At 42.2% G+C, this 12,460-nt stretch overlaps 1 protein-coding gene across 1 annotated transcript in view; it reads right to left on the bottom strand.

Moving 5' to 3' along the window:
* Positions 1 to 8,200, bottom strand: part of PLCD4 (phospholipase C delta 4) — a 50,373-nt gene extending 42,173 nt beyond the window's left edge. Inside the window, exon 1 of the mRNA XM_063428552.1 lies at positions 7,826 to 8,200. The gene's annotated coding sequence lies outside the window, so the exon portion shown is untranslated. The remainder of the gene's footprint in view (positions 1 to 7,825) is intronic.
* Between the last annotated feature and the right edge of the window lie 4,260 nt (positions 8,201 to 12,460).

Raw genomic sequence — 12,460 nt, 5'->3', positions numbered from 1 at the left:
TGTCTGAGTGTATAACAGAGCTCCACAGCAATAATACTCCCAGTAATGTGTCTGAGTGTATAACAGAGCTCCACAGCAGTAATACTCCCAGTAATGTGTCTGAGTGTATAACAGAGCTCCACAGTAATAATACTCCCAGTAATGTGTCTGAGTGTATAACAGAGCTCCACAGCAATAATACTCCCAGTAATGTGTCTGAGTGTATAACAGAGCTCCACAGCAATAATACTCCCAGTAATGTGTCTGAGTGTATAACAGAGCTCCACAGCGATAATACTCCCAGTAATGGGTCTTTAAACTACAATAAATGTGTCTAGAAATCAGTCTGTGTAAATAAGATACATTGTTCTTCTAAATTACATTTTAATTGTAAAATTTTCATTAGCAAGTCACCTAAAATGTCTCAGAACAGTCTGCCCCTGGCCACACCCCCAGTCACACCCCTAAAATTAAAGTATTCCGTATGGGGTGATAACTGTATAATAGTAAAGATTATGTAGACGTGCAAACTGTGCGAGGTGAGATGAGGGTTAAACTGCTCTAGGGAAAAGAATTTCAATGTACGTTATTTTCCTTTCCTAACATTTTTTTTTATTTTACTGATTTCTTAAAGGACAAAGTGAAAGGCTGGCAGAGACATAGAGATATAGTGTAGACATATAAATTGTTAGTACAGTTGTTAAGCAGAGGTAAGCGTCCTGCAAACAGGGTGAGTGATATTCTTGATCAGGGGTGTCCAATGACACAAGCCACAGGCGGACTTCTGATCTCCCCTGCCAGCCTATTCAGAGCCAGTGCTATCCAAGTGCTGGTTTTGCTACGTGCCTTCACTGCCAGTGAAGAAATCACAGATCCTTCACCTTTCCAAGGCATTTCGCTGCGGCGGAGGCCGAGGGGAGAGGAGGAGCCGAGAGGGTGAATGTTCCTCCCGCAAGCTGGACAGCTCTGAGGAGCTCTCGAGAGGACTAAACTCTGCCTACAGCCAGAGGAGCTGCAGGCTAGAGATACTGCATACCACCGGACCATCAGGGCTTGCAAGGCCCCCACTCCCTGAGAAAAAGGTATGTAGAATGGACATAAAGTTACTTGTTTTAAAAAAATAAAAATAAATATGAGTTTTCCTCTAACCTCCCCACACAATATATAGGCCCCATAACACAGTCACACATTGCACCCCTCACACACACACTACATGCACACATATGCACCCTCAGACACACACTGCACAGCTCTCACACACACTACACACTCGCATCCCTCTCACAGACACTGAACACACACACATGTATCCCTCACACACACTGCACCCCTCTCACACACACACGCGCGCCCCTCATACACACTGCACCCCTCTCACACACACTACACACATACAACCCCTCATACACACTGCACCCCTCTCACACACACATGCACCACTCATACACAGTGCACCCCTCACACACACACATCCCTCTCACAGTCACTGCCCCCCTTTCACACACACTACACACACATGGCACCCCTCACACACACGGCATCCCCTTTAGACATTACATCCCAATTTTTGCATGGGATGCCAGCTCCCCTCACACACACACACACATACACACACTACACACACGCGCCCCTCATACACACTGCACCCCTCGTACACACTGCACCCTTTACACACACTGCATCCCCTTTAGATATTACATCCCAATTTTTACATGGGATGCCAGCACAGCCTAGAGCAATTAGCTACAAAGTGACAATTCTTCTTTACTAAATAGATTTGATCTTGTACGGCTGCTACACCTTAATATGCAGACTGAATAACTAATAAGGTCTAATGTAATAAGGTAATATGTAAAGGATTTATAACTTTGCATGCAGCCCTCGGATTACCTAAGGTTGGACAGGCCTGTTCTAGATAATACCTTAACAGTGTCTAATAATTATGAAATTAATATTGAGAATCATTGGCCCAAATCACTGACATTATATAAACAGTATTTACATAGACAATTTGCTAACTGCGTATAGTACATTCGCTGAGCAACACAGCGTGACACAACACATATAATGAGGCGTACATACTGCATATCCTGCTTATACTAAACAAAGCATACAGAAAATACAACAGCCGCTCCCTCTAAGGAATCAGGCAATCTGATTAGTAACAGTTCCTGTATGAGGATTGATGTATGGGGGTTATCTCATATAATCTAAGTAAGGGACTTTGCTGGTTGCAAGTACTGTATAAATGTGATTTATTGCGTTCTCTAATTCCAGCTAAATATTTTAACCCTTGGAGAGCCAGGGGGCCAACACATTCATGTCCAGCCTTCAATGTCTGCATCTAACCCTGATCAAAACCACTTTGACACTGAATGCATTCATGCATTAGTTACGTAATTATGTAGATGGAGGTTTTTCGCATTATTGATTGCTGAGTCACATATAAAAAGACTGTGGCTGGCATTGATGCGGCCAGTGGCCATAAAAACATCTTGTAGCCTCACACTGTATCTATAACCCACCAATGTGTGTCTGCACAACCAAATTACCCAGCTGCTGCAGAACCTCAATACCAGAGCATATCGGATCCTCAGCTGAAAAGATTAAATACAGGCCGCTGTTTGTCTTTTGATCGTAGGATGAACAAGGTCAATCAGTAGAAACAGTTACCATCACTGCACGGTGTTTAGGAGGAAGTATTAAAGGACCACTCTAGGCACCCAGACCACTTCAGCTTAATTAAGTGGTCTGGGTGCCAGGTCCAGCTAGGGTTAACCCATTTTTTTATAAACATAGCAGTTTCAGAGAAACTGCTATGTTTATAAATTGGTTAAGCCTTCCCCCTAATCCTCTAGTGGCTGTCTCATTGACAGCCGCTAGAGGCGCTTGCGTGATTCTCACTGTGAGAGCACGCAAGCGTCCATAGGAAAGCATTGTAAATGCTTTCCTATGCGACCGGCTGAATGCGCGCGCAGCTCTTGCCGTGCGTGCGCATTCAGCCGACGGGGCGGAGAGGAGGAGGAGAGCTCCCCGCCCAGCGCTGGAAAAAGGTAAGTTTTACCCCTTTTCCCCTTTCCAGAGCCGGGCGGGAGGGGGACCCTGAGGGTGGGGGCACCCTCAGGGCACTCTAGTGCCAGGAAAACGAGTATGTTTTCCTGGCACCAGAGTCGTCCTTTAATATTTATCCCAATGCATTCCCAACGGGGGCTGGGCTAAGATTTCAGCAGATACAGCTCTCCCCCCCCCCCACAGCAAAGTTAAGCGTGGCCACCATTAAGTAAAGATGACAGGCCATGGACTATATCCCGCTTCTCTTAGGAACGAAATATACGATAGCACTTGGTCAGATACTAATGTTTTGTTTTTATTAAATGTTAATTTTTCTAATATTATTTTTGTGCAGACGACAGATACTTTGTCTCATTTTTACTTGGAATGTTACTTAGTAATGTTTCAGTAAGATCCTACATAAAACATGTTCCACCTTTTGGAGAGGGACAAATTCACTCCTTAGCCACTCAATGGTTTGAGCCTGCTCTCCTGTGAATTATGGTAGTTGTAGCCCTATAACTCCGTCCTCTCTGGCAGGTAGCGATCCCTCTGCACGGTCCGTCCTCTCTGGCAGGTAGCGATCCCTCTGCCCGCTCCGTCCTCTCTTGTAGGTAGCGATCCCTCTGCCCTCTCCATCCTCTCTTGAAGCTAGTGATCCCTCTGCCCGCTCCATCCTCTCTGGCAGGTAGAGATCCCATTCTATCCTCTCCGGCAGGTAGCGATCCCTCTGCCTGCCCTGTCCTCTCCGGCAGGTAGTGATCCCTCTGCCATCTCCATCTTCTCTGGCAGGCAGTGATTCCTCTGCCTGCTTCATCCACTCTGACAGGTAGTGCTCCCTCTCCCCATTCTGTTCTCTCTGACCGGTAGCGATCCCTCTGCTCCCTTCATCCTCTCTGGGAGGTAGTGATCCCTCTGCCTGCCCTGTCCTCTCAAGCAGGTAGTGATCCCTTGGCCTGCTCCATCTTCTCTGGCAGGCAGCGATTCCTGCTCCATCTTCTCTGACAGATAGGGATTGTGACGGTAGTCACCGTCACTGGGGACGGAAGAGAGACACTATCTGTGGGTCCCAAGATTCCTCTTGTGTTTTGGTCACCCTGTGCCCATTATTGGTGCAGGGTATGTGGAATGTATTGCATGTAAATGAGGCTGTTGGGGGCTTAAATGTGAGTGCTATGTGTATTACATTTAGTTGCTGTTTTAAGTGTCATTTGGTGTTTGGTCCAGTGTGGAAAATGCCCTCAGTGATCCCAGTCAAGCCTCGGCGACTGGGTCTCAAGTGCTCCAGGGTCCCGAGAATGCAGAGTACTGGAGCTCCGTTACAGTGATTCCTCTGCCACTCTGGCAGGGAGCAATCTCTCTGCCTACTCCTGGCATCACCTTTTAAAGATGCTTTTTGGCTCGGAGGCCCAGCTCTGGTGCTCACAGGTGTTAAAACTCTGTAGCTGATCCCAAACACCAAGGAGCAGTACAGCCAGCGGCCAGGCCCTGAGACTCTGTCACTGGGCTCCTGTAAAGGATCACACTTAGACACTGTCACAAAAGGAACTGAATACTTGCTTTAATTTCAAACTGGTACCAACACAGCTACATTTAACTTATGGCAAGGTTCTGAAAATAGAACATAATACATAAACGCACACACAAACACACATTGCAAATTAGTAGGAGACATGTAAACATTGTTTCTGTAACTCCCCCTTCACTTACTATGCTCCAATGGGAGGTAAGAGGGAGGCACTCTGATCAAGGATACAGGTTGTGGAGTATGGACGAAACCGACACAGGTAAATACAGAAGAGGGATTAATATATTTAATTAAATTTTTCACCAGGGCCCTTCACTCATCTCTTTGTGTGTATCTCTTAACTCTCATTGTGTGTTTCTCCTAAACCCCTTCAAATCTTGTGTGTTTCTTTCACTTTCTTTGTGTGTCTTCCAACCCACGTAACTTTTTCTCCATCTTTTAACCCCCTTATCTCTTGCCTATTTCTTAACCCTCTTATTTTTTGTCCCCCACATACTGACACGTGACATGCATGCATACACAGATATGCAATCATACTTGCATTCACATACAAACATGGACATGCACAAACACATACACAGGCACACAATCGCACAGAGTCACAGGCTAAATGGTTACATGTGTGACAGTGTACTCCCGTTCTTGAGCTCCAGGTCAAACTTTATACACATCTGACATTTTTTTTTATGGGCTCCGTGGCCCTATTTCACAGCATTATACAATTATATACACACAGTCACATGCACACGCACAGTCAAACAAACATACTCATTCACAGACACATAGTCAAATACACACACGATCATACATTCAGACGCACAGTCAGAACAAACACAGACACATACAGTTACAGGCTCACACAAACAGTTACAGTTGAAGTCACACATACAATTACAGCCACATACAGTTACAGTCACCAAATCTGCCTCCTGGGTCCCAAATAGTAGGCATGTGGAACATGGGCTGGAGCACATTTCCTGGTGTCTAGTAGTTGGGGAAGCAGAGAATGCTTATTGTTTTCCCATTTGCATTCAGCGGTGTTTAGGAATACATATATTTTTTTTGTGAGTGTGACATACCGGACTCTAAATCACAAATCAAACAAAACTGTTTGACCATTACTTGTGTCGTTTGTTAATGATATACCCATAAAGTGTTTTTCTAATTATGGAATCCGGATAACGCCAATCGGCCAAAATGCAGACGAATTGCAATTCTTTTGAAAATAATTGAAGAAGTCAAGCTCATATCTTCCAATGCATCCCTTCTTAATTAATTCCTAAACAGCTGCCTGTGGATACAGAGACTTGCAAACTTTTTCCCATTGGGTTCTTGGATAAAACATGGACTACTGCCAAACATTAATTAGGTCTTTTTTTGTCACTAAAAGAGTGGAGGTAGCATTCAAAACTGCTTCAAGGGCTGTTACTGTTAGAAGATCCAGTATTTACTTAATGCCTGTGTGTCTGTCTATCGTTATCACTCTCTCTATATGGTAAAAGAAAATCTTCTTTAAGAAATGCAATCATTATTTACATTACACTCCCAGAATGCCATGCAATTATATGCAAATCAGTATACACAAAATGTGATCAATAAAATTCAAACTGCTATGCCTAAGATCTAAACGATATACAGGATTCATATATAAATATATTTTGTAAATGTAGTGTATTCCACTTCTGCTAGTATGGCAAATTGGTAAAAGAAATTTAAAAATATATATTTTGATGTGTTCCATTTCGCATTAACCATAATAGTGCCCTACATAAATAAATATCACCTGGATGTACCCCAGTCCATCCATTTGCAAGATTAATATTTCATAATTTATTTTTTTTGCTTTCCTGATGAAATCAGGATTAATTCTGAGTGACCTTGCGTTGGCAATTTTCTAATCTTGGTGTGTTATCCTCTCTTCTACAGGGATAACTGCATTTGCATTAGTGTGCCAAGTCATCAGCAATCCTTTATATCAGAGATGTCCAGTGTTTTAAGGCCAAGTGCAATTCAGAAACACAAGGAGGAGGATGGGCAAATAATATTAAATCTATTTTAATGATGTACCAGATGAGGCCTTAAGGGGAGCGGACATTAAGATGATATAAAGCTACCCAGCAGTCTACCTGCTATCATATTATTACACAAAACTGCTATATTTAATATGTTAAAAGAGGAGTGGGAGTTACGGGCGGTGAGGTCCAACAATAAATAGCGTTAGGGTCAAAATATGCTAAATAAGTAAGTAAATGCTGACCATCTAATGTCTCAGCTGTCTATAGAATTTATAAGGAGAATAACCAGTCACACTCAAGGGTTAAACTAGACCTGTCTGAGAATAAAAATTGGCCAGATTCCAGCCCATTGACAGAAATTGCCTCTACTGTATAGATTGGTTTTAACAGGAAACCTTGCTTGATAACTCCAGGAGATTATAGGCATTTGAAAATAAGCTTGTGAAAGACTGCAGCTGCTGCAGAACAGCTTGCGGTAGAGCCGAGAAAGGCTCATTATTTTCTTGAAGTTACAAATATTGCATTTAATGATCCCCAAACATAGCCCCTTAAAAGCATTTATCATTTACAGTCATATTTTATTCACCGTAATACACTGATTTATTTACACTGCTTGCATCTAAAATATATATGTACAAATACAATTTTGGTAATTTTCCTTGAATTTTGAAAAGTAAAAGAGAATTCCCTCTTATATTTAAATGGTTAATAAAAAGTATAAATGTAAAAAAAAATATGAACATTTGGGCTCAAGCAAGAGCAAAAAATAAACAAAATTATTACCCTAAATTTTAATATTTTTTAGAATTTTTTTTTCAATTTGTAGCAAGGTGCAGACACTACAATGCTAGAGGGTGAAATGATAATATTAAATAGTACGGCAATAGTTTAACATGTTATTTGGAGAGATGGGCAGTTAAGGGAAACTGGGAGAGGAAAAACATGAGGATATTTATAATATACAAATGACATAGTTATTTTATCATCTTGATGTGTTAAGTCATTCCCTCCAGGTCACAAAATCATCCAAAAGTTTTAAACGCTTCATGAAAAAAATAACTTGAAATGTATCCCTTTATCTCTCATTTAACCCAGTCTGACGCTTTAGGATGGACAAGTGTTTGAAAAATGTCATTATCATTTATTACAATGGGGTAATTGCAAAAGTATTTCTAACAAGCAACACATGACAGCGTATATACACAGGTAGACCCCCGCCCTCCCTCCCCACATTTTGCTGTGAGTACCATACCTGGGTCAGGGGCATCCCACCTACAGCCAGGTAATTCAGGGCTGTAATTGGGGGAGGGGGTCCTGCAGCTCCCCCTGTCTCTCCCCTGCTCTGCAGACTCTGCTCCCTTATGTGTGTGCAGTGAGTGAGTCTGGGACTGAAGGACAGGATCAGTTACTATAATTATGTGCAGCCCTGCCCATTCCTTGCCTCATCTCTCTCTCTATCCATTCTTAAAGAAGCACAAACCATGCTGTCTATGGCTGTCACTCACACTGTGTGACATAATGCTGCGTTCAGGAGGTGCTGATCTGCCTGATAGCCTCTATCAAAGTTTTCTTCACTGGAGGGGGGGGGGGGGTGAAATGGGCTGATTATATGTATGGTTAAACTTAAATGACAAGAACACCTAATTAACTTTAAAAGTTACATTTATGAATAAATAACAAAAAAAACACTAGAAGTAATTTAAGATGCTGCATTTCAAATACTATGTGTAAAATGAAGAATGTCATGTGAGTACATTAACGGCACATTGTTCATTAATAATAAACTTTATTAGAGAGCCATCTATATAGAGTGCTATTAACCAAAAAACACTTGATTGCATCCATTAGTTGACTAATAGAGTAACCAGAAAGTGAGGGGAAAAAATGAGGAGATTGCAAAATGTATGTCAAGATAGCTGAAATGGAAAAATTCTGTAACTTAAGCTATATTTCCAGCTCGGCTGCTTATGCCCACAAATTCTGATTCCCTTGTCAAGTCTCCACAATTCCCACATTAGCAAATAACCTCATTTATGTTTAACACAAGAATAGTCTGTACAGAACTCCCATCATATAGCATTCTCTCACTGGAAAATGAAACCCCACTTCCATCATGACTGCTGTTTATCTGCAATATTAATGAGAAGAGGAAAGACGATCATAGGCCTGGCTACCTGTAGGGACCCGTCCCGGAACATGGAAGCTGTTCAGTCTTAAGACGATCGAGAGGTCAAAGACTTTCCGTCGTACTAATACAAGTGGCCAGTTGCAGTGATGTCTCTCTGGTACGTTGGGCTTTTACTTTGCCAAGTATAAGAAAGTGGCAGTAATCAGAGAGGAAAGGTGTAAGCTTTATCAACAGAAAGCCAAGGATACTGAAACCATTTACAGCACGCTGATAAATGGTTGGTCTTCTTACAAATTGGAATTTGATAGGAACAAAAGAGCAGCACATTTTAGGACACCAATTTAGAATGGTTGGGGGGAGGCTTTTTTTGCAAGAAAATACATTTCACTCACTAAATTTTAGTCTGGTTTCATCGCACACATCTTGTTGTGATTCGTTACAGTAAAATGTAATGTATATGGTATTTATTAACATTTTACCATTAGTAGGACAGGGTAACAATGCAGCGAGGGACTGTGGGAATGGGTAAGAAGGGAATTTGGGATAATTAAGTAAACAATTAACATGTGGTTATATTGTCATCAGAGATATAATGCATTATTTTCTAAAATAAATGTAAGTTTGTACAGAGTTCCTAAACTTATAAATGAAGATATGTCACATTTGAAATATGTATTTTGTTTTTTATTTTTAAGCACCCATGAATTATTTGCATTATATTTCTTTATTTAAAAGATATGAGCGCATTTTAAAATATTCAAAGAAACTTTTCCAATGGCATAATAAAATCCAGCTAGTTCATGTGTCAAAATTGGTTTTCATAAGACTGTCAGCACCAAGTCTCCTTTTACATCAATGATGAATCCATGACTCTAAATAGGTCAATTATAGACAGCCATTAGAGGCACTCTATAACTGCAATGTTTTACATTGCAGGGTTAAGGGGACAGTGCACCCAAACCACTTCAATGAGAAGTGGTCTGGATGCTAATAGTGTCCCTTTAACCCCTTAAGGACACATGACGTGTGTGACATGTCATGATTCCCTTTTATTCCAGAAGTTTGGTCCTTAAGGGGTTAAAGCAAGGGTAGTGAACCGTCCGCCCTCCAGATGTTTTGGACTACATCTCCCATAATACTCTTACAGCCATATTGCTGGAAAAGCATCAATGGAATGTAGTTTACAACTTTAACCCCTTAAGGACCAAACTTCTGGAATAAAAGGGAATCATGACATGTCACACGTCATGTGTCCTTAAGGGGTTAAAGCATGGGTGTCCAACTTTATGGATTCCCCTGGCCACAATGAGAGAAGAGGGTACTATAGGGATTTTATAAGGCTAGGGAAAAATCTTTGTTTTTCTAGCACTATAGTTTCCCTTTACGTATACTAAATTAGGGAGCCATCTACTAAATCCATGCAATTGTATACACATACACAACCAAAGACCTATACACAGACATACACAATCACAGACACGCACAAATACACACATAATCAGAGACATTCACACACAATCACAGACCTATACAGATACTCAACACACAATATCACAGACATATAGAAGTCATCTGGGAAGACCTAATGCGCATGCGCGGCAATGACTGCGCGCACATTAGACCTCCCCATTAGAAACCATTATTCAATGCTTTCCGGCGACCCTGGAGGTCCTCATGCGTAGCAGTGTCTTTTAAAACACTTTTCGTGTTTTAAGAACGCAGAAGGTAACCCGGAGGACTTGACCCTGCAAGATAATTATTGCAGTTTAAAAAAACTGCAATAATTACACTCACAGGGTTAAGGGTGATGGGAGTTGGCACCCAGACCACTCCAATGGGCAGAAGTTGTCTGGGTGCCTGGAGTGTCCCTTTAAGAGGTTCACCCAGCCTCCCTATCTTGCTCTGGGTGGGCAGGACGGGATCCTCTTCCTGGTGGCCAGTGGTTGCTGCTGTGATTGGAACATTGTGCTCTTTCTGCACATGTCCCTCGTGCGCCCAGTAGTGATACCGATGCTGGGAGATGATGATTGGCCAGGGCGGTGTTTGGCTATGCCCCCACCCCTCCTCGTTGGCTGAAATCATCAGAATTGAGAAAGCATTGTGATTGGCGGAGATAATGAATTCTGATGTCAGCCGAGGAGGTGGGTTGGGGCGGAGCCAATCACCACCCTGGTCAATCAGCATCTCTTCATAGAGAAGCATTGAATCAAAGCATCTCTATGGGAAAAGTTCAGAGCCACCATGCAGAACGTGGAGACACTGAAGGTCCCTGCTGCACATTGACAAGAGGAGCCCTGCACAGCGTTGGAAAAAGGGGAGGTTTTTATACTATTTAAGAGGGCTAAATAGTTTTGTTTAACATTATAGGGTCAGGAATACATGTGTGTTCCTGACCCTATAGTATTCCTTTAACTCCTAAATTTCGAATTGCGCAGTGAGACTTCAGAGGCATAATCAACACACCAATATTGTTTCATTTCGCTCAAGTTTTTTTGGTGACTATACTTAAAAGGCATTCTTTAGTGCCAGGAAAATGGCTGTAGAATCCTGCAGTGCCCCCTCCCTCATGGCTGAAGGTGTTAAAACCCCTTCAGTCACTTACCTGAATCCAGTGCCAATGTCCCTCAGCTGGGTCAAGCTCTGCCCACACTCCTCCTCTGTCGTCAGGGGGAGGCCTAATTTGCATGCGCGGCAATGGCCGCACTTGCATTAGGATTTCCCTAAGAAAAGCATTACTCAATGCTTTCCTATGGGGGGGAAATCTGACACTTGTGGTCCTCATGCATAGGGTGAGGATGTCCAGCGTCAGATAACAGACCAAATTCCATAAGTCCCTCTAGTGACTGTCTGGTAGACAGCCACTAGAGGAGGAGTTAACCCTAGAGTTGTAATTATTGAAGAAAACTGCAATAATTACCATTGTAGGGTTAAGGGACATGGGGCATTGCAACCAGACCACTTCAATGAGCTGAAGTGGTCGGGGTGCCTACAGTGTCCCCTTAATGCTGTCACAATAGAATGAGGAAAGTAAATTTTCATCTGACAACATTGATAAATGCATCATTTCCTTCCTGGGATATATACACACGGTATTCTCTATGAAATGCAAAATGTACAAAAGATTTTGAGTTTTCTAATAGGCTGCGGCTGGAAGAAAGAACAGCATAAATACAACAACTGAATCTCTAAAGTATGTAAAGATTGGAAAATAAATATATATATATATTTTGTTTTAAAAAGTAGAACACCTATGTCTATAAACTATATTAAAGAAAAAAAGAAAATTAATAGGACAAACCTTTTAAAGGAACACTCCAATTGTGCTGAAGTTGCTATGGTGCCAGAAGGGCCCAGGCACTCCTCCAGTGTAAATAGGGTAGGTGACTGGTACCTGGGAATCCCCAAGTAAGTGGTCAGACTGTTAGTGGGTTGTAGTGGTTATGGTGCTTGTAGTGTGCCTTTAACATCCAGTGAGGAAATATACCATGTACCGTATTTTTCGCTCCATAAGACGCACTTTTTTTCCCCTCAAAAGTGAGGGGAAATGTCTGTGCGTCTTATGGAGCGAATATGAAGCTTTACTTACCTGTCTTGCAGCGTTGGCCGGCAGCACAGGGCGCACCGCGGTAGTGGAACTTGAATTTCATGTTCCGGTTTCCGGCGGGACTGAAAGGAAGTGTGCACAAGCTGAGTGTGCACTTCCTTTCAGTCCCGCCGGAAACCGGAACATGAAATTCAAGTTCCACTACCGCGGTGCGC

Source organism: Pelobates fuscus, chromosome 8 (assembly GCF_036172605.1).
Source record: "Pelobates fuscus isolate aPelFus1 chromosome 8, aPelFus1.pri, whole genome shotgun sequence".
NCBI classification, from domain to species: Eukaryota; Metazoa; Chordata; class Amphibia; order Anura; family Pelobatidae; genus Pelobates; species Pelobates fuscus.
Note: the sequence above shows the minus strand (reverse complement) of the source record. Positions and strands in the feature narration are given on the sequence as shown.